This window comes from Hermetia illucens, chromosome 2, assembly GCF_905115235.1.
Source record: "Hermetia illucens chromosome 2, iHerIll2.2.curated.20191125, whole genome shotgun sequence".
In the NCBI taxonomy this organism is placed as follows: domain Eukaryota; kingdom Metazoa; phylum Arthropoda; class Insecta; order Diptera; family Stratiomyidae; genus Hermetia; species Hermetia illucens.
Genome location: NC_051850.1, coordinates 186472700 through 186500692, shown reverse-complemented (window position 1 = coordinate 186500692; position 27993 = coordinate 186472700). Strand labels below are relative to the sequence as shown.

The 27993-nt window shown below is 43.2% G+C and overlaps 1 protein-coding gene across 2 annotated transcripts in view; it reads left to right on the top strand.

Moving 5' to 3' along the window:
• The window catches only part of LOC119647411 (ecdysone-induced protein 74EF), a 717970-nt gene that overhangs the window by 302995 nt on the left and 386982 nt on the right, over positions 1 to 27993 (top strand). The gene's annotated exons all lie outside the window — the stretch shown is intronic.

Genomic DNA, 27993 nt, shown 5'->3' with positions numbered 1-27993 from the left:
GTCCACTCCAATATTTTTATAAAAGAAGTACATAAAAGCTTTCATACCTGAAGTGTCCAGCTTTTGGTTTCCCAACTTGTCTTGCTTGTGCCTTCGGATACTTAATTTAGGGACTTATTTGTGATCGAATGTGACCATTCCACTGTCGTTTTCGCAATTAAGCTACGATGAATGGCAATCCGGGAGGTCAGTTGTCTTTTATCGGCCTAAAAATTTGTGATAAAATTTTGTGTTCCAACGTGCCAATAGTGTCAATAACTCCGACATTCGAGGCTTATTTTCCCCGTGAACATTTCTTCTCTTTTTTTTTTTTGAGCGCTGAATAGGAAGTCTACCTTGCCATTATTACCCACTGCTGAATCTATCCATTTGACTATCACCTTTTGTCAGGGTTGCACCAAAGTACACAAATTTGTCCATATATTCCAGTTTGAAGTTGCCTATTCTGAGATTTTGATATATTGGGGCCTGACTTCTCATTTGCATAATTAATGATTTTTAATTCTTAGACCGACTTTTTGTACTATTTTGTCGAGTTCGAAAGATGCTATGTTTGCCTGGATATTGTTTGTGACTTGGTATTCATATTGGCAGCTTCTTCTTTTTCTTTAGCCTTTGTCCAGTGCACAGATGGGGTCGGCACCCTAAGATCGGTTACGCCATTTTGTTCTATAAAGGCCCGATGTGGATGCAGTCGTGAGATTTTCAAATACCCATCCAGCCTATTTATATTGGCAGCGAAACCAACTATCTGTAAAGATGAATCCCATCTCCTTGGTTAAGTTCGCAATTTATTTGGAAATGCTCGTTAGCTCACAAGCGTCCGCTACTCTATAAACTTGTACTCGATAATATGCAGGTTCCTCCTATTTATTTATTTATTTATTAAAAGGACAATAAACAGAAAAAAATCCAATTACATATTGCCCTCAGAAGGAGGAATAAGCAGAGATCGCAGTTTATACTTAAAACTAAAGTGTGAAAAAGAGTCCACGGGGGGGGGGGGGGGGTCTAGGGGTAGTCAACACGAGGGAGGTTCATCTTAGAAAAGAGCGAGCTTGTGAATTTGCGCTGCATCTTCTGTAGGGCAAGACAATTACAATTACGGAAGGGGGACCAAATCACGGAGCAATACTCAAGGATACTTCTCACGAGTTGGTTAAAAAGCATTATGGAGTGTTGGACCGAGATGAAATTAATACAGGAACGCAGTATGAAACCTGGCATTTTGGAAGCACGGTTGGTGATATTGAAGTAGTGGCTGTCAAAATGAAGTTTATCGTTGAAGGTTACGCCCAGGTCGAGAATAGAGTTCAGATAAGACGGAGAGCAACCACCAAGATAGTAGGAGAAAGGTTGGGAGAGGGGTTAAGCGAGTAACACATCGAGTGACGTTTGCTGACATTGAGAGCCAACTTATTAACTGTGCACCAATGGACCAAAGTCTCCAGATTTGCCTGCAGGGAAGCCCAATCCATTTGGGACGAAAAAAAACAGAAAAAAACAGCTTGAAGCAATCGAAGTATTACAAGCAAGGAGGACGACAGAGGGTGGAGGGGGGGGGGAGGTCGTTAGTAAACGAATAAAAATAGAAGAGGTCCTAGAATGGATCCTTGTGGCACACCAGATGAATGGGAAAAAGGACTAGAAGTTCAACCATCAAAGGAAACGCGACAGGATCGGAAGGAGAGGTAGAAGGCAACCCATGTAATAAGCGATGGAGGAATGTTAAGAGAGGCGAGTTTTGACAGTAGTATCTCGTCTAGTCAACCAGTCAGTACCTCTTGAGTATCTTGGAGCAGGATGAGAGGAGCGAAATGGGGCGGTAATTCTCAGTAAAAGCGTACTTTTGCTGTGCAGATATACCCTGTTGCTGGTTTCCTTAAACTGCTCGTATTTCTTACGAAATTTGGTATGAAATCTCAGCAAATGCTTGCCCTCTGAAATAGAGTTTGCATTTTTGTCGCTAAATGTAGTGAAATGGGTCCAGGCGGCTTAGTAGTTAGAGTTCGAAACGGAAGGCCAAAATTTGGTGGCTTAAGGATTTGCATTACGTCGATATGCAGGGTTTTAGTCGACTCAGCTCTGAAAAAGTACCTGAGCCAACTCAGGGTAATAACCCCCGGTGGGTGCAGTGCTGACTACTTTACCTCCTAGTGTACCGTTAGAGAATGAACTTTTTAAGATGCTTCAAGGCAAAGATTGTGGCGCTATTGATTGGTATTATGAATGTATGAATGTATATTCTCCAAAAAAGAGGGTGTGGTAAATCAACACATCCCCTAGGCACATAGAAGAACTTAAATTTCCGTTTATAAGTAATCAAGTATTAGGTGAGGTTTCGTAGATTGAATCTTAGTTCACTTTGCACGACTTGGATGGTCCCGGTCTACAGAAGATACTATGTCGCAAAAAGATATAAATACGACTAGAATGTTATATTTTTTTCGAAAGTACACCCAAATCATGCACAGCTTTTTGTATTATACTTGCTTGTGTGATATTTTCCAGCCAAGGTTCCAACTGGAAGCTATTTGGGCTTGAGACGGATTTCTCCATTACTCACCTCCATCACTCATTGTTCAAAGGCCATTATTTTGCCATTAGGACCCAATCAACCAAACGATTTTCTTAACACACACCGGCAAATTAAAATAATTTCACCTGAAAAGAGAACTGAAAGTTATGAATAATATTAACAGGAGACATAACAACTTTGGCACCCAACTACCTTTGCCTCCATTTATCCAATCGATTCTTATGCAACCATTCCAAAAGACTACCAACCACTTAATGCAAAAGTATTTTTTTTCGCGAAAATCGGTCAAATTGCTTGAGGGCGAAATTTGGATAGTGATAAGTTACCGGCGGGCCATTGTGGTCGAACATTTGTCATTCATGACCACCGATCGACCCGTGAATAACAACAACAGAAGGCAATCCTAGAAGACAAAAGTCGCGAAGGAAAAGTCGCGCTTTTCACATGTACATGCCATGCCACCTTTAGGACAGGTAATAAAGGCTACAGCAGGTTTTTTTTTGGAGTTTTTGGAGAGCTCGGTCGGCTCGGGGCTCGAATCTTTTAAGATTTGGTAGATGAATGGGAAAACTGCAAGTTTACACGTACGCGATATGCGTATGGAGCGTAGAAGGCATGTGGAACTTGGAGCGCTTTATTTGGCCAACTTACCCCGGAATTGTCTCGTATAAATCAAGTTAATCGCAACTTCGTCATGTGAACGATTGAAGGAGAACCGTCGTAAAAGGAAATAAATGTTTTGTGGATAAAAGTAATAGAGATAAAGGTAAAAATTAACCCAAAATTTCGTTATGTTTGTTTCAATAATTGGGAATGCGATAGTTGATGCAGCTCGGATATGTAACCATAAATTCATTTTTTTTTAAATCATTTATTCTCAAAAGACAGGAAGACAGGAAAAGAGTTTCCCTTTTTAAATTCAAAAAATCAAAATTTCAATAGCAGCAAATAGATACTTATATCTTTGGATGGTTATGACCATCTGGGCTGGCTCTGTACCTCGAACGCGCAATTGCAAGTAAACAGTGAGAGGCTAGTTGTTGAGTTTTTAATAATTGTCCAACCAGTCCAGCCCTTATTACATAATAATAGTCACTAAAAGGAACAGGACTTAAGAATTATACCCAAAGTTGGATAGTATCATGCGTGTGGCCACTATATGGCAGAGGGTTAAGGCTCCTACAACTATTATACGAATTGTAAAATTTATGGTAGAAATACGGCAGCGATAAGAGTGAAGAAAATAAAAACAATAAAATAATAATAATAACAACTGAACGTAGTCGAAGCGAAGTCAGGTCACGGTGATCATGTCATTCGCGTATGGCGGTTACAGGTAAATTTTTCTTTTCGCGATCAGACTCGCCGATAGGCTCGTCAGCATTGAGATGTTGTCGATTGGTATGTTGCTGTGATTTGTTGCCAGCGGCTAGGTTTGCCAATGCTTTTTCCATGTACCATATTTCTTCTAAAATGTCGATTTATTTCTAAGTTGGTCTTTTTGTCGTCGGGATTGTGTCTTTTTGATTGTTCACGTAGAAAACGCACCTTAATGAGAGTTGCCGGTAAGGTGAAAAGATATCTGAACAAAGAGAGTGGTTTTCCGTAGTCCGCGATATGATATGTATCTGGTAATAATTGCACATATCCGGAGGAGGAGAAGAAGGGGGAAGTTAGAAGGGGCGAGGATATTTTCCTTTAATTCGTGTGGTTTCAAGGCACATTTGACCTTAGGGAAAAGGATTCTTTTAGGGTACAACTACACACAGCTATAATAGCCACAATGCAAACCGGCTCGACGGCTGGTAACAGCGCTTTTACTTTGTGCAGTGAGCACTATTATTTTATGATCTATTCACTGCCAATTTTGCTATGATGATGCTCTTTATCCGAAATTCCTTCGACTGACAATACTCGATGCATGTAGAGCTTTTGAGTGGTAGTGGTGTTTACCTTAGATGCACTCCTTTTTTTGCATATATCTGTCTCGAGTAATTGATATTGATATATAAATGATTAAAACAACTAAAACGAAATTTATCCCCGCGACCTCCCATTCATATGAGCTCACTTTGCTGTGGTATTGACAGAATGATATGTTATGATGACCTCATACACGTTTCAGAATTTCAGAATTTAGAAATTCACATAAAATGTAGAAGTTTCACCTTCTATAACTTTGTTAGTAATACTTGGATTTCCTCCAAACTTTCCAAAGTTATGCCTTATATTATCCCCTATATCACTGCCAAATTGTACTTCTAGCATGAACTTAAAGGGGGTTAGTGGTTAAATTTCTAAACTGTGCTAATCTACTATTATTAACTTTATTTGTGCAGATATTGGAACGGGATGTTGCATAGATTTCATTTAGATACACCACTGTGATTTTTTGCAGATTTTTCGGTTGGATAGGTTCATTGAATGAGATATGTTACACTCGTTGTGGGTCATATTTTGCTCACTTACTCCCCTCCGTTTCACCGGAAGTCAAATATGGGGCCACTTTCGGAAAGTACTAACTGAGCCCCTTCATTTTATGTCCCCCATCCACATATCCCCCATTCGCATGTATGAAGAGCTCCCCTTCAAGTTAATACAAAATGTCGCCATTTACTGTATGTAAAGGGATCTACCACACGGACGGACCACACGTTCTTACCAGCTTTCGTGACAATCGGTCCAGCTGTCTCCGGGTGCGGCAGACAAACAGACAGACGAACAGACAGACATCGACTCGATTCTTATAAGGTTTTGTTTCACAAAACCTTAAAAATGCACTTTAAATAAATTTCAATGAGATCGAAACGATCGAAAGAAAAAGCGCAGAAAATAGGAGAGTTTACGACGTGAACCGACAACACAAACCCATGTCCGCCTAGAGGGTCGAAAATTGTAAGGCGACGTGGTACTTCGCTTCGGGTAGCCACCGTCGAGGCACCCAGCGAGTCTAGTTTTTTGCTGTATTGAAATTGCATTTGGTGGTACATTTAGTCGCTTGTGATCCGAATTTATTGCAGTGCCAGCATATTGTTGAGGTCGATGAGGAGTCGAGATGGGGATGGGGATGGGGATTTCGGGAAGCAAAGTATCTATAGTCGCTGTAAACTTGGAGACCGTGTCCGTAAGTATTGTCACCATTGACATAAGATCATCGACCTCTCAACGTGTGTCTCTAGACATTTCCGCAACGACGGGGCGCACGTACATCTCGTAGACTTTTCTGGCCATGGCGGCCAAGATAGCGCAGGTACTTTCCTCGAGCGTTTTGAAATGCCTTAAGCCGACCTTACCCCCATCCAGCTATCTCATTTCTTGACGTCGATGGCTGGAAGTACGGTCGGCCAGCGTCAGATCGTCCAGCAAGTGATTCATTTCGCTTCTTTACTTACTAACACCCGGCGTATGAGCTGATCCTTTAGTCGATCGTAGAAACCGTCCTCCAACACGTCCGGGACTAGCCTGATGGTCTCTTCGTCGAGACCTATAAGTGCGTGATTAAAATGCGTGGCGTTCGTTGTGACGCTTGCGGGGGCAAATTCCGGCTCCTATTGGCGGAACCATGCCGCTGGATTGCGCCGCCAAAACAGGGGCACCCTGACTACGACCGCTGGCAGAGAGGGGATCGCCCTTCCTGCGGTTTTGTCTTCACGAAACATGATATGTGGCGCTTATGATCGAAGTGGAGGCGGAACACCGAAGCGGAACCAGACGACCCAAGCGAAGAAAAAGGAAAAGAAAGGAGTGCAGTCACGCCCGCGCATGCAACCGGAGTGAAACTTTCCTCTTCAAAAAACCTCTCGCTGACTCTTGCAGCGTCCGCACTTTTTATTTTTTATTTTTTTTTGAGTTTGCCAATATTTAAAAAAATGTGGAGCAAATATTGTGTAGAAAACTTTTTTTATATTAAAAAGTGTGGTTGTTGTAGCAATAGTTGGAGTGAAGTTGATGGTCTATCTCCTTTCCTGCGAAACTTCTTGGGATAGACCGCCCACAGCAACAGTCTGTCTTGTATCATGAACAGCGAAAAGACCTAATGGAGGGAACTCCTGAAACTATTCGACGCACAAAGATTTGGTTGGGATGAGAGTGTCCATGTCGGAGTCGCCAGCAACGTAGCCACGCTGACCTCCAGTAGGTAATACGAAGCTGCTGCTGCTACCAATGAAGCCTGGATTCCGGCCATGCAAAAACTTCAAACGATCAACTAATCTTCACATACAAAGTTTTCACCAGTTACTTTCGATTGGCGTCTTTGTACTAGCTCACAATATTTCGCGAGACTTTGCAAATGGAAGCATCCGCTGTGAAGGATTTCACAATACCCGACAGCGGAATGGATCCTTTGCGAGATCATTATATACTATCCCCAGTCCAATGGGATGCTGAAATGTTGCCACCAAATGTTAAGCCTTAATGGCTCGCTTGGTCCGTCGTGGTCTGGTCGTGGTTGCGGTTCTTGCGTTTTGTCCTCCTCGGTCTTCGCACAGTCCAACGAGAGGAGTTCACCGCCAGCCCCGCGGAGATGGTGTACGGGAAGAATATGCGCATCCCCACTGACCCTGTTTTAAATATCAGAGCGGGGTTGAGCCACTGCAGCATGCTCCGTCTGCTTAGGGGGCGCGGTTTCGAAACTCCGGCCGCCCCCATCTTCCCGACATACCAAACCGGAAGTCGATACCACCGGGGACATCGAGACATGCTCGCAGGTCCTTATTAGGGTAAACGCTCCTCAGGGGTCGCCGCACTGACCATATGCGGGCCTATTAAAAGTTCCGCAATGAGGAGAGAATTCCTTCAAGCTCCACGTCCGGAGCGGGCTGGTCCTGAGTTGAATCCGCGCGGTTTCAGCTGGGGGTGGAGTGATGTGGCCCGCATCCGCACTCTCTAGCGGTCGGAACAAGAAGAAGGAGGAAGTGCAGCAAACCGGGCGCGTGCGAGGCTACGCGATGTGTTGGGGGCAGTTCGGTGCGTCGGTGAAGGTGTTCTCATCGTCGGTAATGCAGTTGAGGGTTTTTGCCTCCGCTGTGCCGCCACAATGTGCCATAATTCATACATACATCAAACAGAATAAAGTACGCACCATTGATTAGACTTATTTCTACAATCGTGAATTGATACCAAATTGAAACTAAAAACGGCTACCCTAAAACAATCATAATACGGAACGACTACATATCACAAAAGGACCCCAAATATGTTATTCAACCAAAATAACTGCGTCAAGTGAATGTAGTACCGATTGACTTGGATCAGAAAACACTAACCAACTAATGTGCTTAATGTGCAAAAGTAATTCATGTGTACGCAAAAGAAGTAAAAAAAGATGAAAAGGTATCTCGGAAAGGCTGCAAAAAGAACACCATATGATATTCATTGCTATGCCTATGATATAAAATATTCTAAGATCGTTCTAAGACCCAATTTCATGCCTATGCACTCGTATCGCAAATGTGCATTTTGAAGTGCGTGCGTGTACACATTGTGGACTTTTACGCTTTAGGTCCGTGCCAACGACACGGAGAACGTATTCCACTGATGCAGGCAAGTGTCTACAATTTGCGTGAATAAAGTTTGTAAAGAAATAGTAACCAAAATTTAATTACCTGAACTTATAGTTCTCTTAGTCTGCAAGGGAATTATGCAACACCGATTGGCTCAATGCATTTTTCTAGCCCTTAAAAAATGAGGATTTCGGAGGGTCCTCGTTGGATTATATTCCCCTTCCTTGTCCAAAAAATCATTTTCCATTGAGCTATTTTTTAAGTTCTCGGAAAGTCCTGACGAATGGATGTCAAGAATCATATATATTACAGTTCCGCACTGGTGGTCTTACGTAAGTACCAGCCGAATCGGCTCAACCTCACGGTCTTCCTAAGACACGGATTGATTTTGTGGTCACAATAAGCACACCGCTATGATATGACGGTACCAGTTTACACTGAGTTAGTGAATAAGTCTACTGATGTACGCAAGACTTACCTAAAGCCTTTATCCAACTAAGGTGTACGACATCCGAGTTGTACACCACAACTCTACACTTGAGAACCGAAGGACTCTGTCCACATTATGGATTTAGTCCAAACCTCCTCCTCACATTAATAGGCCAACTGGAAATAAACGGGCTGAGGACACATGGCCCAGGAGTTCTTCTGAGGCATATGACTCGTAGGGCTGTCCTGGTTCCCATGGTACCAAATAATTTCTAGTGAGCCTTCGTGGTCACTTCAGATGAGTCCCGATGCATTCGTCTACTGCATCATGACCAGCGAGTTAAGGTGAATACAGCGTTTCTCGGTGTCACCACGTGGAGGTTCTCCTTGGTGACTCAGTCGTCAGGGTTGATGCTCTGCCTACCTCCTTGTCACGGCAAGGTACCTCATATGTATTATTTGTGGGCACACAAGGTAGTATTTCTCCTTCTATGTTTCTTAAGATCTTTAGAATAAAAGAAATTTACTGAAGTCGCCGACCCTTCCGCGAACGGGGCAAAAGCTGAAAAAGGATATTTACTCCTTACTAAGTAAAAGTACTAGAAATATTCCACTATTCCCATGGCTCCCAGTCATTATTACACAGACTGTATTATATGAAACTATTTAATTTAGTCAGGCCTATTAGTTGTCTGTATGTCGAACTCAAATGAATTGCGAAATTCGAAGGTCGATGTTAAAGGTTTTCTGCAGTTTTGGTCATTTGAAACGATCAAGCTGGTCTCTGAATTTAGGACACACACCGGTCGGAATTAATTTTAATAATTACAACTTTTAGATCCTGGTTGGGTTGCGTTAAGCTTCTGTATATATTCCATGGGAATATTTATAATGTCATATGATATTTATTAATTTATGAGATATCAGTTGTTCGTATCCCATACATAGTTTTATGGAAATGTTTTCCATGAAAATTAAATTAAAGTGAAAAAGGATTTGAAAAGTGTCTATAGAAGTTGAAATAATGCTTTTCAGATGCATATATATTTTGGAAATTTACTTAAACTATTAAAATGTTGGGGGTTCAGTACGTAAAAGTTGTTGTAATTTAGTCAGCGATGCAATACGCAAGTTGCTCGCTCCGCCCCAATCTAAAAGCGAAGGAAAGAGGTTTGTGGTCCGTGAAAGGCCTGTCTTCTATGGAGTATCGGAAGTACTTTATTGCCATGTGTGCGGCTAATAGTTCACGATCATAAGTGCTGTAGTTCTGTTTAGCTGTCTTCAATTTCTTGGAAAAGAAGCTCAACGGCTACCAGATTTGGTTTACCTTTTGGTGAAGGACAGCACCTACCGCGATGCCTGAGGCATCAAAGAATACGGTTAGGGGTGCATCTGTTTGAGGAAATAACAGGAGTGTAGCGTCAGCTAGCTGCCTTTTGGCTGACTCAAAAGCCTGGGCGTCCTCTGTAGACAATCACGCGTGAGTCTTTAGTCTTGGGTCCTGACAAGTAGGCATTGAGGATTGTTTGGTGGTTTGCGGTTTTGGGCAAGAAACGATGATAGAAGTTTAATATGCCTGAAAACCTTCACAGATCCTTGACCGTCTTAGATTGTGAAAAGTCTATGATGGTCTGAGTCTTGCCTGGATCTGGTTGGATTCCTTCAAGGGAAATCATGTGGTCTAAAAGCATCACCTGCTCTTGAAGGAATTCGCACTTTTCAACATTAAGTACAAGACCGACTTCAAGGAGACGTTGAAAAATGGATTCCAGATGTTCCAAATGCTCGAGCTCATAGAAAGAAGCAACCAAAATATCATCCAAGTACACGAAACAAAAGATAAGGTTTCGCAGGACCGAGTGGATGAACTTCTAAAAAGTTTGCATCGCATTGCACAGACCAACTGTGAACTCGAAAATTCCGACGGGTGTGCATATTGCCGTTTTCGGAAAATCTTCTGGAGCTACAAGGATTTGATGGTATAACTTGGCTAAATCCAAGATCGTGAAAACACGGCAGTTTATCTAAAAATGGTTGCAATAGACCAATTAAAAGTGCTCAATAAAGGGATGAGCTATGCTGTTAGCCCTGCACCACCAAATGAAACTCTTCCAAGGAAATGAAGCTGGTCAAACAGAAGAAACAAAAGGATGCATTCTATCTAAAAGAGGATAAAGGTAAAGCGTTGTTAGTCATGGACAAACAGAAATATGACAGGCGAGTTTTCGAGAAACTAAAATCTGGGGGATATTTCGAATAAGGAACCAATCCATTGCCGGATTCAATTAAACGAGTGGAAAAGGAACTAAAGGACTGCAAATTGATTATACCAAACATGGCGCAGCTCAGAATACTCAACCCTGCCCCTCCGAGAATTAGGTGCCAACCAAAAATTCTCACAGAAAGGGAGGAAATGAGGGAGGTAATAACAGACTCTAACTGTCCAACGTGCAACATAGTCAAATGGGTGATATGTGAAAGTCAGAAGTTTGGTAATATTTACAACACCACAACAGTAAGAAACACAGCAGAAGTCGTGGAAAGATTGAAGGAGTGCCTTATAGAGGACGAGGAAATCTTGGTCCCATACCATGTAAAGGCACTATTTCCTAGCTTCCCAGTGAAAGAAACCCTACGAAAACGAGGAGAATGGATTAAACAGCACGATAGTACTCTGGAGGGTAAAAGGAAGGCCAAACTGGGTACCAAACTAGCAGCAACATGTATGTCAGAAAGGACAACGATGGGTAACACATTATCCCCACTATTAAGTGAAATTTTCATGGCAGGCCTACAAAAAGAAAATGGAACGACAGATGACTAAACCTCGAGTTTAGTTACGCTATGTGAATGAACGAAATCGCCTAACAACTTTGTTCGAATAAGAGGGGATGACGATGGACACAGAACGAGCCAGCATAACATGCTCAACGGAAACGTTCCCAGCTTTGCGACGAATCCTGGTCAAAGAAGGCATCGAAGCAGTAAGATCAAACAGGATTCACACGCTCAAAGCGCAATCACCTAATGGAAAAACCCGAAGAGGGAACAGGAAAAAAGCGGCATCTACCAGCTGCCTTGCCAAGATTGCCCTTGTATATGCGTAGGGTAAACCAAACAGCTAGTCAACACTCGGGTCAAGGAACATTTAAAAGAAGCTGAGCTAATAAAACGTGGGGTTAGTTTTTTTTAAAAAGAGAGAACGGGTGAATTTACTTGGCACCTTTTCCAGGGCAAGACAATCACAGTTACGGGAGGGTGACTAGATCATTGAGCAGTAATCAAGGATATTTTTCACAAAAGATTTTATTTGAGTTAAGGAGGGGAGGAGCGAAGTATAAAACCCGACAATTTTACTGCTCGTTTGGTAACTTCAAGACAATGGATGCCAAAGCGGAGCTTATTGCCCAAAGTGGCATGGACTTTGCCTCCCTGAGATGAGGGGTACTACCCTTCAACTCTCAGAAGAAGTGAAATATCTGGGAGTCACTTTAGATAAAAAACTTCCTTGGACCAAACATGTAGAGGTAAAGATGAAACGAGCTCTCCCAGCTTATGGGCTGTGCAGACGGGCCTTTGCCTCGACATGGGGACTCAGGCCTCATGTGGTAATGTGGATATATGTTGCCATCATTAGACCAATGTTCGTATATGCATGTGGTGGGTTAAGGTGAGACAAAAAGTTTTTCACCGTAACTTAGTCGCACTGCAAAGAACCGTGTGTCTGGGTATCACTGGGGCCATGAGCACGACATCTGGCGCAGCTCTGAATGTACTACTCAACTTGCAGCCCCTGGATATATTTATTGAAAGCACTGCAATGAGAGCAGCTCATAGACTAATTCGATTAGATCTATGAGGAAACAACTGATGTTGGGGCACAGAGCATTGGAAGAATTACTGGGAGGACTGAATCCAGTTCTTACAATGCCTTCCGATTCTCGTGTCCCCATACATCTTTTTGGTAGAAGATATGAAGTTACCCTGAAGCAAAGAGAGAACTGAGAATGAGGTGGCCATATACCCCGCCGTCTTCTACACCAATGGCTCAAAAACAGAAGAGGGTTCTGGAGCCGGACTCTACCTTTCGAATAAAAATGAGAAGTGGGCTTTTCCTTTGGGACAATATGCAACGGTTTTTCAAGCCGAAGTTTATGCGATCCTAAGGGCAGTAAACTGGGTGATTGACGAGCGGTTGAAGGGCAGGCGCATCGCAATCTGCAGTGATAGCCAAGCTGCATTGAGGGCATTAAGCAGTCCTTTGATCAGTTCGAAAATCGATTCAATGCGGTGGAACTACTCTGGATACCTGGTCACTGTGGCGTAGAGGGAAATGACATCTCGGGTGCTTTAACGAAAGAGGGGTCAATCTCCACGGAGTATTTCCTATGTGAATGCCCCGCCTATGGACACATTAGGCATTAGATTTTTGGTGCCGATGTTCTCCAGTTGCGACGGGTAGCATCATATCTACTAACGGAAACCCTGAAAAATGTTAATGAATCCGGAATATTCCGTTAGACAGATGTGGCGAGTACAATGGGCCAACAAGTGCTGGGAAGCTGTAGCTTTCCCGCCCCACCACACACACACACATCCCTTGTCATCAGAGAGAAAGGGGGTACTCGATTCAGAAACAACAGACATCAAGCGCATTCTTTTCGTGAGTTTTTCCTTGAGAAACAATCCTCTAGCCAATTACATCAGGCTACCGTCATGCCAGCTATTAACTTGTCTCCTTTGAACTTGAAAAGCAGAGATTGGGATCCCATATCGGATGTTACTTCAATCCAACAGAAGATCAACATGTGGAAAGGCAAACGCATTCACGGAGGTCATATCAAAAATTTGTAGTTGTCAGGCATTGACATCGAAGCTCCCAATAAATGGTTGACTAAAGGCGTACTATTTTATGAGATCGAAGCATTCTTAAGGGGATCATCCCGTGTGTCGGATCCGCGGAATCGAATTTTTTTTTGGCATTAATTATATCTAGATATATTTTTACGACCCGGGAGTCGGGAAATTTTCAATTTTCCTCGATTTTGGTGAGTCCCTCGGGTCGTCGTTTTTCCGCTATATCTTGCGTTTCCGACATCGTAGAGTGAAAATTCTTGCATTTCCTGAATCCGGGCCGCCTCCCCGTTCGAACGAGGTATCGCTCGAAGAAATCCGCCGACTTTGCATTTTTGCCAATTTTTACGACCCGGGGGCCGTGGAAATTTTCAATTTTCCTCGATTTTGGTGAGTCCCTCGGGCCGTCGTTTTTCCGCTATATCTTGCGTTTTCGACATCGTAGAGTGAAACTTCTTGCATTTCCTGAATCCGGGCCGCCTCCCCGTTCGAACGAGGTATCGCTCGAAGAAATCCGCCGATTTTGCATTTTTGCCAATTTTTACGACCCGGGGGTCGTGGAGGTTTTCAATTTTCCTCGATTTTGGTGAGTCCCTCGGGGCGTCGTTTTTCCGCTATATCTTGCGTTTCCGACATCGTAGAGTGAAAATTCTTGCATTTCCTGAATCCGGGCCGCCTCCCCGTTCGAACGAGATATCGCTCGAAGAAATCCGCCGATTTTGCATTTTTGCCAATTTTTACGACCCGGGAGTCGTGGAAATTTTCAATTTTCCTCGATTTTGGTGAGTCCCTCGGGCCGTCGTTTTTCCGCTATATCTTGCGGTGTAGTGTATATGGGCGAAGTAATTTTTTGATATACGGAGTCGTTCGGAAATTATAGTGTTAAACACGTAATAAGTTTTCTCCGCTACAAAGGGGACACTTGATCCATCGTCAGGAGGTTTCAATACCTTGCCTAATTGTTCCTGTTTGCCAATGAACCTTAATGTATATTCGGACGACAGCATCCAAAAACGGTGCCTTTTCCACAGTCCTCGGAATCCAGCAAGAAAACTTTAAACACACTGCAAACTCCAAATTTTCCGCGTTTAATACTCAAATATAAGGCAATGGCTCTCCTCCTCTGATATCGCTTTCATTTATCAATGCGACGTTTAGAATCAATTTCTCGGAACTCTCACTTAACCTTCTTCTTTTTCTTCAGCTTGTTTTCCGTTCACCAGCGGGGTCGGCTCGTCGTGATCGGTTTCGCCTTATATTCAATAAACTTCAAATTGAAAATCTTCATTTACTTTAGTGTTTTTCCTTTTTAAAATTCCGAACTCCAAAAGAGAAACGATGTTACTCCCACAGCGGCCCCGAATCAATTCCTCGAGTCCAGCTGATCATTGGTTCATCCTCCATGCGTCGCTAATTTTTGTTTTTGCTGACCTCAACTTTGGACTTCAAATTCCATGTCAGCGGAGGTAAAAACAAAAATTACGAAAATGAATTTTCATTCGGCCCAGCCAGAGACAACTGATGGATATAGTATGCACCTGATATTATGCAACATGAGCAGGCTTGCACTGAAATCTTACATTTTACAACTTCTTCAATTTTCAGATATATCTATAAGAATGCTCAATGCTTAGTTAATTTCGCTAATTAATCGATTCTCATTTAATTACTGTTCTAAGTTCAATAGCGAACACGAAAATGACTTTCCACGTTTCCTTGAAATTTTTCTGGAGTCTTCCATTCGATTCAGTCAATCCGTATCTAACCTATGGAATTATTTAAATTAAAAACCCACTTAACGCTCAATTGTATTTTTACAGCAAATGCAAAACAAAATAACGACTGCCATTGCTACTACATTACTTTGTTAACTGCGTCTAAAATAAAATGCAGAAAAATGCAAGGCGGACGGGGAACAGAAAATCAAAATTGAGATTATTCGGTCAAGGATGCGTTTTGCGTCGTTCGTAACGTTGACGTCGGCGTCATCATCGCCACTACTGAAATGCATTTGTTGATCGGTCTGTCTGTCTGTCGGCCCGGTCCGTTCATCATCACCACTGTCGGCACAGACTTGGTAATCTCTTAGGTGTCTCTAAAATTGTTATATAATCGATTCCCACACAAATTGTCGCCACCTCGCTGCCAACATGATTCTATAAACAACATCATGCGGATATGTGCAATTGCATGCATGCACTTTTCCCATTAACATATAGGTGATAATCAGATGCAGCAGTGCAACTCACTCTACCACCCCACGCTGGGTGCGCGGACAACATTCAAGCGGGTGAGGCAGGTCAGTTTCTCGGTTGGCATTTGACTCATTCTGTGAAATGCCAATAATGTATGAATAAAGTGGACTTTCAAGTGGCCTATAATAATTAAGTTCCTAAGCATGGATCTGATTTGCGGCGGAAAAGTAATGGACAGACAGGTGCTGAGGAAGAAACAGAGAGGGAACAGGTGAGCCTGACGCATATTGGTTAACCCTCTCAATGGCCCAGTATGCAGTTTTCAGAAAATGTGGCATGGGGTCTACCAAATTTGGATACTGAGGAGTGACCTCCTTATCCAAATTCTATAGGTCTCCAAAATTGAACCAGGCGTGCTTCCGATGATTTTCCAAAATAAAGGCATAGCTAGAGCCGAGGACACTGCTGAACAGGAACAAATATTTGCGTCAAAAATAATTTCATTCGGAGGATATCAAACCACTTGGGTGTTGCAAATTTTATTTATTGAAAATGTATCAGCAAGTGGTTAATCGGAAAATTGTCCGCCTTCAACTCCGAATGGAAATGACTATGCTCACAATATACTTTTCCTTAAGTCCATTGAATCGGCCGTTACAAGATACTTGCGTGCATTCTACACGCAAAATTGGGTGGAGCACATCGAGCCTAGCATATTCCTGATCAATCGTAAGATTTGATTAAGCGGTGTCTAGTTGCAGAGTTCAGACCTCACACGTTTTACACATGCATAATGCACTTATTACATCTAAAAACCATATATTGTCAAATTGAGGTCTGTTTACCTGTTGCCCGACCTGTAGATTGCTTGCTGACTGGGACCAACCGACTAGGCTCTACCAGTGAGTGAGGAATGAGCCATTAAAGCCTGCACTTATTGCAATTATAATATTTTAGCTATGCACCCCAAGATGCATTCTATAATGATTGGAGTTTGGACCAGGACCGAATTGCCGTTTTGATTGTTCACATTGATTAATCTACAATGTCGAGTGTAATTTAATTGCTATGGGAATGAGAAGGCGTTGGAAAATTGTAGGTCAGTTTCGTGTTAAAACGGTAAATAGATTAACAGATGATAAATTGTTGGAGAATAATTAGTGTTTGAATTATAAATTTTCAGTTGAGAACTCAACGATCAGGTTTGCATATTAATTAAGAGTGAAGATAAATATATCACGTAAACGTTTAGATATTCGTTCCTTCAATACGACCATTACCTACATATTGGGTTGAGGAAAAAGAAATATCGTATTTTGTCAATAGATGCCGACACTTAAGCATATCTTGTGTTGTACTTATCACATCGGGTCATACTATACGGCCATTTGAAGATGACAATCTGTGCTACATGTATCTCTTTGACAGTGTTGTGAACGTACGTTTCAGTCTCAAGTTATAGTGCGTCAAAGATGGAGTCCATCAAGCAAGAAATTTGTCATATTTTACGTTTTTACTACCTGAGAACGAACGAAGGTGGCCGAAAAAATTTGTGAAGTTTATGGGCCCGATACTATAACAATTCGCATAGCACAGTGTTGGCTCGATCGATTTCGTTCTGGTGTAGTGGATGTCGAAGATACACCCCGTACTGGTAGGCCAATCGTCGTAGAAACCGATAAAATCATTGAAATCATCCAAGTAGACCCGTATGTGAGCACTCGCTCGATTGGCCAGGAACTGGGTATAGATCATAAAACCGTTTGGAACCATTTGCAGAAGATTAATAATAATAATACCGACCGACCGCCGAAGCCGGTCCCAAGCCCGGTTGTGAAAAGAGGAGGGATGGATAGCTTCAGTCTGAATGGCTGTACGCCACCGCAGCGTCTCAGGGGGTAGGTGAGGAAAGTGCAGGAACTTTGCAGTCTTGCAGATTACTCACTAAGGAAGCTATCTACACACCTGGCAGCTAGGGATAAAATGCACCACCAAAAAATGAGAAGAAGGAGAAATTTAAGGTCCGGTACGGATAACCGGCGGGAGTCGTCTGACTTGGTGACTGGGTCGGGCTCTCGTTATGGACAGCACGGCGTCGAAACCGCTAGTCGTGGGGCGGTTCGACGTCTAGGCGCCACGACGACCAGGAGCACAGCTCCGTCTGCTGCAGCTGTTTGGCCACAATCTGTGGCGACCACTTCAGCAGGTTCGCGTAGGAAGCGGATGAAATGGACTGAAGAAATGAACCTCTTCATCATCCGCTCCTGCTACGAAATAACGGCGGGGGCGGGTACAACATCTTACCGCCCCTTGTTGCACCAGAGATTCGTCGAGCGTTTCCCGCAATTTGCGCACGTGACTGTGCAGCGAGTCGCAGACCAGTACCGCTTCATCACTCGCAGTGACACAATCCCGGCCACCATCAGGGAACGTGTTCGACTTGAAGTCATCGGGGAAATTGGTGACCGAGAGTCGGTGGGGGCAGAGGCGGCGGCATCAACAACATCACGCCGCACTGCAGGCAACAGGTTCAGTACTCGCCGAAGCACTCTTCTCCACCGTCCAGCTGAGGTTTCCGCTGAAGTTCGGGACGAATTCCAAAGAGCGTGTATAGAATTCTCGGATATGGATCCTTTGCATAGACCAGGTATTCCCAGGCTCTATGCATCTCCAGCAACTCCGGGAATTCTATCTCAAATCAATGATGAGATTGCGTCTCGACTGTGTGCTGATATGTCGCTGCTGCAACTACAATCACTTGTGTATTGTGGTGCAGTTCCGGCTATCAGATTGCACGGTCAGAAGATTCGCTTTCGCGTTATTGGTTTGAGTGACAAAAGAGATCCACCATGGAAAATTCGTCTGGAACGTCGGCGGGACTCACTAAGGCAGGACATTGCTAGACTGATTCAGATCAGCACTGGCAATGCCAGCCGACGGGTGAGAAATAAAGTGCAGAGGGTTTACCGGAACTATGCCATCCCCTGTGAAACACCCGTAGTTGAAATTCTGGATACACTAAAACAGAAACTTTCTGTTATATGCAGTCGGTTACGACGGTATGGCGAAAGTTATTCCAGACGTGTCCAGAATGCAACATACGCGAGGAACCAGCGGAGCTTTTTCAGATCTCTCAACGAATCCCAACAGAGCGCCCAGACAATACAGTTCTCGGTGACGGAAGCGAAAGAGTATTGGGGTGGACTTTGGGGGTTACCTGCCCAGCATGCTGAGCATGCTGAGTGGATCACCGCCGAAGGCACCCGCCATGCCAATACACCTGGCATGAATTTCGCGGATGTTACCGAAGAGGAAGTTCGACGAGCCATAAACAACCCGAAGAACTGGAGGAGCCCAGGTCTGGATCGGGTGAAGAATTTCTGGTATAAGAAATTTACCAGCATACACAGTCGGTTGGCACGCAGTATAAATGAGGTCATGAGTCGGCCGGAGGAATTTCCACCCTTCCTCACTGCGGGGATTACCTTATCCCTAAGAAGGACACGGTGCAAGACCCCGTAGACACCAGACCGATCACTTGCTTACCAACCCTCTACAAATTCATCACATCCATTATTAGTGGAAGGATCAATGCGCACCTCGAGACCAACAACATTCTGTCCGAGGAGCCGAAGGGCTGCCGAGTTGGGTCAAGGGGTTGCAAAGAGCAACTCATTATCGACTCGGTAGTTGTAGGACAAGCAACTAGAGGCCAAAGAAACCTCTTCAGTTGCTATATCGATTATGCCAAGGCTTTTGATAGCGTTCCGCATACCTGGCTAATCGACATCCTACATCTGTATCGCATTGATCCGAAACTAATAAAGTTTTTGGCGACAGTCATGGAAGGGTGGCATACCACCTTGTCAGTCCGTACATCTGAGGGTGCTAATACCTCAGAGCCCATTCGTATTCGAAGGGGCATCTTCCAAGGGGATTCATTGAGTCCTCTTTGGTTTTGTATGGCACTGAACCCCCTTTCGTGGCTACTGAATGATGCTAGAGGGCATGGTTTTGCAATAAAATATGGCCTACGTGCTAAGTGCGAACCGAGACCTTCCGTACGAAAACCTAGTGCTCTAACTACTCAGCTATCTGGACAGATGCAGAAGATTGCATTCCAAAAACAAGTCGGAATACCGGAAGCTCGCGGCAAATTTCTAAAATGTGGAAATATAGTATTATTAACTTTATTTGTGCAGATATCGGAACCGGATATATTTTGAGGCCTAGATTTTGTATAGATGCATCACTGTGATTTTTTTCAGATTTTTCGGTTGGATAGGTTCTGAGAACGAGACCTGTTACACTTTTCGTGGGTCATATTTTGAGCCCTCACTCTCCTATGTTTCACCCAATATCAAATATTGAACCAGTTTCGAAAAGTACCTTTCATTTGATACCCCACATGGTTACTTTCTGTGAAAAAAAAATTGCACCCTCCATTCACATGTATGGGGAGCCCCCCCCTTAAACGTAACACAAGATCGCGCCACTTACTGCTTGTAAAGGGAACACCAGATTACATAGTCTCACCAATTTTCGTGACAATCGATCTAGCCGTTTTTGAATAAATTGGGTGTGACAGACAAACAGACAGACAGACACCGTCTCGATTCTAATAAGGTTTTTTTTCACACAAAACCTTAAAAAACTGGATGTTTGGGTGCGACAAGAGTTGACGTAAAAAAAATTTCGTGGACCGAATCAACGTCTGCGATGCATTGCTGAAACGGAACGAATTCGACCCATTTTCGAAACGGATGCTGACTGGTAATGAAAAGTGGATCACGTACGACAACCTCAAGCTAAAAGGATCATGGTCGAAGCGCGGTGAGCTGATCCAAACCATCGCCAAGCCCGGATTAAGGGCTAGGAAGGTTTTGCTGTGTGTTTGGTGGGATTGGAAGGGAATCATCCACTATGAGCTGCTCAACTATGGCCAGAACCTCTATTCGGTATTCTACTGTGAGCAACTCGACCGTTTGAAGCAGGCGATTGACCAGAAGCGGCCAGAATTGGTCAATAAGAATGGTGTTGTGTTCCACCAGGACAACGCTCGGCCTCACACATCTTTGATGACCCTCCAGAAGCTACGGGAGCTCGGATGGGATGTCCTATCGCACCTACCGTATAGTCCGGACTTGGCACCAAGTGATTACCATCTTTTTCGGTCCATGCAAAACGCTCTTGGTGCTACTAAGTTGGCCTCAAAAGAGGCTTGCGAAAACTGGCTGTCTGAGTTTTTTGCAAATAAGGAGGGGGTGTTTTATAAGGGGGGGATAATTAAGTTGCCTTCTAAATAGCAACAAGTTTGCGAACAAAACAGCGCATATTTGACTTAAATCGGATAACTCTAAGTATGTTAAATAAAGCGTCAAATTTCGATGACAAATACGACATTTCTTTTTCCCCAACCCAATACAATAGTTGCGTTGTGTTGTCTGTGTAAGGAATTGTATAATAAAAGTCGAAGCCAATTAGTAACTTTCCCGAATTTATGAAAAGCAATCGATGGAGCTCATATATTATGTAAATATCGGTTTTGAAAGTCAACATTTTTATTTTTCACTTTATCGGACAAGGCAACAGAAGCCAATTTTTGAAAGGAAACTTTTATCCTTCTGAGAGCCTTCTGATATCTTTTTCTCACATTTATTTATGAACTTTTTCAAAGAAAAATTAAAAATTTCATACAGAACAAAACGACTGAAACTCAGAGTCCTTGGATGGTGTTGGAATAGTGGGTATTTCAGGAGAAAGGTAGTAAGAATAATACTCAAAAATTAACGAAAAAGTAAGCAACCCTTCGGAAATTGGAATCTATACGTATCTTGTTATATGTAAATACTGAAGTTATAGAATTCCCATAGATTCCCTTCTCTCTCTCCATTTCGTTTTGTGAGACTATGTTTCAAAATTCAATGTTACTGCAGTCAATCCCATGCATTGATGAACCTAAAGACAAACAAAACCTCATTAAAATCGGTTAAATGTCTGTCTTTTTGGCTATCTGTCCGTCTGTCTGTCAGTCTGTTTGTCTTTTTTTTTCATCGTTGGAAGGTGGAAAGATTCAAAACCTACTGCTGTGAGACTCCTACTCACTAAAACCACCTCCTTCTTCTTCCACTCTCCCCACGGGACCGCTATAAGCATTGAATCGCGGGGCTGGATCAATTCTTAACTGCGGCGCATTATTGTTCGCTCCCTTTCTTTCTTTCTTCGCAGTTCTTCAAACCTTAGCTGTTGAGGAATCATTTGCAGCTCAATTACCACTTGATTCCAAGCCTCCGTTGATTCCGCTATATTTCCGGGTGTTAAACGCCTGTCTGCGATCGCCTCCAGCCTAGTTCGGTGTCCTGTAAACCTTGGGTACTCAAATACAACATGCTCCGCATTCTCAGCCATGTTACCACATCTTGGGCACCATGGTGACTCGTCGTGTCCAAATCGATATAGATAAGCCCGATAACCTCCATGTCCACTTAGAAAGTGTGTTAGCTCGTAGCTTAGTTCCCCGTGGTTCCTTTCAGGCCATCTTCGAATGTGTAGAATGATACGGTAGGTCCAACGGCCAGTTTGTGCCTCGTTTCATCTCTTTTGCCATTTTGCGATGGATTCTCGCCGTGCTAGTTGTCGTCGAAGTACAACAGACTCACCGATTGCATACATATTGTCGTAGAGACGCCGACCTTCATCCGCCAAGATGTCTATGGGGATTGTCCCTGCCAGTACATATGCTGCTTCTCCTGATGTCGTTCGATAAGCACTACATACCCGGAGTGCACTTAGTCGATACGCCATTCCTAGTTTTCCGCAGTTTGATTTGTTTTCCAGAACGGTTGCCCAAACTGGAGCTGCGTAGAGCAGCACGGAACTAACTACCCTTGAAATAAGACACGGTCGTGTCTTTCCTTCTTTTGCTGATTAGCACTAGTTCCGTTTTATGTTCAGCAAGTGATAGACCGAACTTTTTCCACCAGGAATTGGTCTTACATAGATTTCGATCTCGTCTAAGCGTTTTGCCACTATTGTTACCCCGATATCGTCCGCAAAGCCAATAGTTGTCACGCCGTTAGGGAGGCGTAGCGTCAGCACTCCATTGTACATAATTAACCACAAAAAGGACCTAAGACAGACCCCTGTGGTACGCCGAACGTCATTGGGAATAGTTTCTCTCCATTGTCCGAGTCGCAATATAACCTTCTTCCAAGAAGAAATGCAACAACGATGCGTACAATGTACTTTGGAGCCTGTAGTTTGGTTAGAGCCTCTACGATTTTCGTCCACTTTGCAGTGTTGAATGCATCTTTTACATCGAGTGTCACTACTGCGCAGCATTTGTCACTTTGTATTGCAGCGCGAGCCTGGCCAGTGACCATGTTGATTGCATCGATGGTTGATCTCCCTTTACGAAACCCGAATTGCTTGTCAGATAGGCCTCTTTTCTTTTCCGCAATAGCGAGCAGACTGTTGTTTAATACTCGTTCAAATTGTTTACCAATGGTATTGACCAAACATATCGGTCGATATGAGGAGGGGTCTCCCAATGGTTCACCTGGCTTCGGATTAAGTATCAACTTTTGCAGCTTCCATGCTGTCTGTCTGTCACAAGCACTTTTCTCAGAAACGGCTGTGGACTCCCAGACATGCAATGAGTGATATTCTTCTAGGTTTAATTTGGGGGGGGGTCTCCATACATGTAAAAGGGGGGTGTACAATTTTTTTTCACCGAAAGTAGTCATGTGGGATCAAATGTATCAAATGGAAGGTCTCGATTAGTACTTTTCGAAGCCGGTCTTAGTTTTGAGATTTGTTAAAAAGGCGGGGAGTGGGAGGAGTGGAAAGTGGTGATTTCTTTAACGGACCCATTCTCAGAAACTACCCAACCGAAAAATCTGAAAAAAATTCATCAAGCTCTCTATTAACTCTATTATCTAGTCTTTTCATTAAAATTTTTACCCTGGGAACCGAGAAAATTACGAGGCTAGGGGAATCCCCCCATCTCGTCAGGCCTGGCCAAACAATTTACAGGTAGACTTCAGAGAACCCTTTTGATGAATTTCCTTCATATTTTCTGAATTCAGAGTACTAGTAAATAGAAAAAGGGATGCCGAACCCTTATTTACTGAAACATTTCAAAACATAGATCTTAACCAGATGTCAAACTGTGGATTGGATGTGCAGTTGTTCGTGTGTCAACCACGCTCCCTCGTTGGATTTCCATACCTAAATATAAGTATAAATACGTTCGAAAAAAAAACACTGCTGCTCATTTGTTACGATGAGGATCCAGCATTCCATCACCTTGACATCACCAGGGCTGTCAACCAACTAAGCTCCTATAACAAGTTTGCCAATCGTGAACATCGACTGCGTGAGATAATATAAGGAACCGGACGGCACGTGCTGGAGCTAAGCTGAATGCTAGCAGTTCGGCGAGATGTGGGCCGGGGTTCTTGGTTCTCACATATTATCTCCCTGTCAGGACACAGAGATTTAATCACGTGCTTTGGCCCTGGAGTCAACAAAGCAAAACCCACCCGTTGTAAACTCGTAAAACTTGAATGAATACACATTTAAATGAATCTCGACCTTTTTCCCATAATTCCCATAATAATAATTGTATTTGATTTGGCAGGTTGCTCCTTCCTTTACGGCTCCGAAAATCTTTTGGAGGACTTTATTCTTGAGGGTATCGATTTGTTTGCGTCAAGGTCCACGTCTCGAATCCATGCAGTAACACGGGCCGAATTAATATGTGATAGATGCATCTTTTATTACTCTGTGTACCTTTTTCGATCTCATTATGATCTCATTCATTTCCGTCCTTCGAGAGTAGGGCTGTTAGGTAGATGACCTAGCCTATGTAATTTAAAATTAGGTTCAGAAGCAGCTAGGTTTGAAGATATGATTGATGCCTTCACCAAAAAGAACCTTTGGTAATAATCTCAAGCAAGTTTTCAATATATATGAGACAGAAAGTGTCTATTCGACTTTTACCCACTAAAATCAGCTATCTTTAAGCTGGGATTGTAATTTTTCCCAACTAGCAACTTCCTTTTCATATTTTAGCATCGTATTTGTAGGAAATGACCCTTTGCAAGAAGACTACACACAAGAGATTCGTCTCCCGGCGCACTGCTTAAATTTGTAGGATAGAAGAAAAGCATTGCACATATTCGACGCTTTTTGATCATTTGCGTGTGAAAAAGTTCGCTCACTTATTCTGGTGTTGGTGTCATGTACGTGTAGTTCCTCAAAAGCTTTAGGCTTATATCAATTAGCCCTTTATGAGAGTAAGTCCTCACTTTTGTTAGTCGCCCCGACAGATTTGTGATGTCTGTTAATTTTTGGACTTCGTTATTCTCATGGGGGCGTAATTGCTTCTTCCTTTTCTTTTGCCTTTCTTCCGTTCAGAAGCGGGGTCGGCTCGTCGTCATCAGTTTTGCGATTTTGCTCAGTCGAAGATTTGATCTGGATGCAGTCGTCTACTATGATTTTTAACACTTTTTTTGTGAAAAGTTTGAGCAAGTTAAAGTAACTTGACCTAAAGCTGTATATTATGTGTTGTTTTTAAGGACTCATAACTTCGGACACTTACCATTGCCGAGGGACTACTTTAATCTGATCCCGGCATTTGTAGCAACTCAATTAGGCCCTTTTTTATTTTTTTAAATATTCTTCGTGCAATAAGTTTGTAATCAGGAGCTTTAATATAATGTATGGGTATTATTTTACATGAATAATCGAAGAGGCACGGAGAGCTAAATACACAATCTTATCGGCTGACACGCATGCAACCAGTTTCTCGCCGTCCTTTTTGGTGAAAAAGTTGTTTCCCAGATAAACTCCATAATTATTTTGTTTCAGGATTGGCGGGCGAGTAGCATGATGGATTTCCCTTGGATATAATTCGCACTAATATCGTGTTTGTGATTGTACATAAAGGAGTAATTTCCACCTGTAGTCACTTTCGAAGAGACCTTCGGGCCTCGGCGTGGTGTTCCGTTTCAACACGGGTGCCGTACTCCTTAGTTCGGTAGAGATTTAGGTAGGTCTTGCATCCACTAGTATGAATGCTAAGCCATTCACTTGCATAGACTGGTACTGTTGTTGCTTGTCACAGCGGAGCTCTGATTGTGGTCCCAAAATCAATCCGTGTCTTAAGAAGACCGTAGGATTAAGTCTCCACGACAGGTACCCATGTTAAAACCCCAAGGACTTGACTGTAGTCACTTTCGGTCACGTTGCTTCCAGGGCGGAGGTGAGGCAGCGTCTGATGAGTTGCCGCTGCTCTGGACAAAACCGTCAGTAATTTTTAGAAACTCCATAAATTTCCAAAGGGCTACACTCCCTGGAACTTTGCAGCCCGCCCTCTTACATAATGTTTTTTTCTTTCTTGTACTGAGTTGACATTGGTCTTTTGGGTCGTAGGTTATTGGATGAACCGAGTTTCCTTTCCTTTTCCCAAAATTCTTTTTCCATCTTTCAAAATATCACTATATCATAGCCTCCCTCCGTGTATACATTGTCGAATAGTATTAATAGCAACATTATTTGGTTGAGGAAAATTGAGAAGAATTTTCGGTTGTTAGCTTAGTTCTTCTTTGACACGCATTTAAGGACAGCTGGTTCCCGAAATACTATATAAGCATAGTAAAACACCATTATCACATTATGCCTGAGGCACCTAAGGTGCATCTGTTCAATCCGTCTTTTTACTTTTGCCTCTACATATTTCTTGCAAAGAAGCTTCTTATCTTACATAACTCCCTGATATTTTATCTCTTTGGAGTCTTGAAGAGTTATTATCCTCATCTAAGAAAGACAATTGTTGTTTTATTTGGATTTAGTGTAAGTCCACACCTGATGCACCAACTGTCAATTAAATGAAGACTATCTTAGCTTTCAGGGTCGCTCAGGATTTACTTGAGCAGATCACCCATAACTCTGAGATATAGGTTGCCATCATAAATGAACCATAGCGGAACCGTCACGGGGCTGTATGGGTCACAGACTCGACTGGTGGAGCGGCGATATGGGCTTGCGGTAGGACTATACAATGCACCTTGAGCCAGTCGACCAGTGGTTTTGTGTGGCAAAAGTAAGGGACGTGTAGTATACGCAGTCTATTATAGGCTTTTCCCCAGTTAGATATTGTTTTGGCCAACGAAGGAAACGTAAATGCCTTTCGGGAAGGAGGGTCCGTAGTATCGTAGATCTGATCTTTTTTAACCCGGCACTGAAGCGCTGTATGACTGTATGATTACATCCACAGCGATCACCAGGCGGTTATCTTCAAACTAAGGGACAGCCAGTAGTAGTAGGCAAATTGCATACCCAAATTCGAGAAGAACATCAGGCTAGTCCGCAAAAGCGCCAAATGAGCGGACCTTCATGGACATGTGGCTACCAATGCTGGTGGTCCCACAGAAAAAGCTCTCCATGTCATGCAATACATCTCTAAGGCATGTGACGCGTCCATACTGAGGAGGTGCCCATTCCCCAATAGAAGATCGAACTAATGATGGAATAGTGGACTGGTCGGTCTTCGATCAGGCTGCCACCAAGCCAGACAAGAGGTGCAAAGGAAAGATGCATGCAAGGCAGCCCACAAAAATCTCAAGCTGGCCATCCAGCAGAGTAAAAGGGAATGTTTTAAGGAGCTCTGCTCTCAGAGTTAAGATTAGACGGTCATCCCCGCAGATCACGTGTCCTACTTTGTGGTTGAAAATCATTCGAGGGCCTGACACCATTCAGAGAACTCTGGATGTGACGGCGATCCCGATAGTGAACACAGACGAGTTGTTCGAGATCTACAGCAAAATAGGTGACAATGAAGCTCAGGGACCTGGACGGAATATCAAATATACCATGAAATCCAGACTGAACATCTTTGCCGAGGTAGAATGAAAGTGGCAGAAATTGGTATTGTTTCCTATGGCTGGGTGAGCTTCAGGTGAACGATCCTCCTGTAGACCCATATGTCTTCTAGATACTATGGGCAAAATGCTGGAACGGATAATCTATAATTGCTCTCGATTTTTGACAGACAAGGAGGGGTTCCTGATCGGCCGTATGGGGCTCCGTAAAGTCAAATCAACCATTGGTGCCATCAAATTCGTTACGGGTTTGGCTGAGAGTGCAATTCACGGAAAGGGTAGTACCAGCAAATATTGCGTAACCCTGAACGGAAAAAAAACGTTCAATTCGGCCAATTGAAAAGATATACAAAAGCCGCTGGTGACGATTTGTTTTCCCACTTATCTCGCTGCTATTGTAGGCAGCTACTTGCTAGAAATGACGCTTTGGTATAACACCGATAATGGACCCCAGGAGTACGTTATTTCCGGGGGTATCCCGCAGGGCTCCGTATTGGGTCCATTTAATCTTCCGATTGCGAAGGAGGCCACGGTGGTGGGCTACCCCGACGCTATTGCACTGGTTGTGGTTGCCAAGCGTCTCGAAG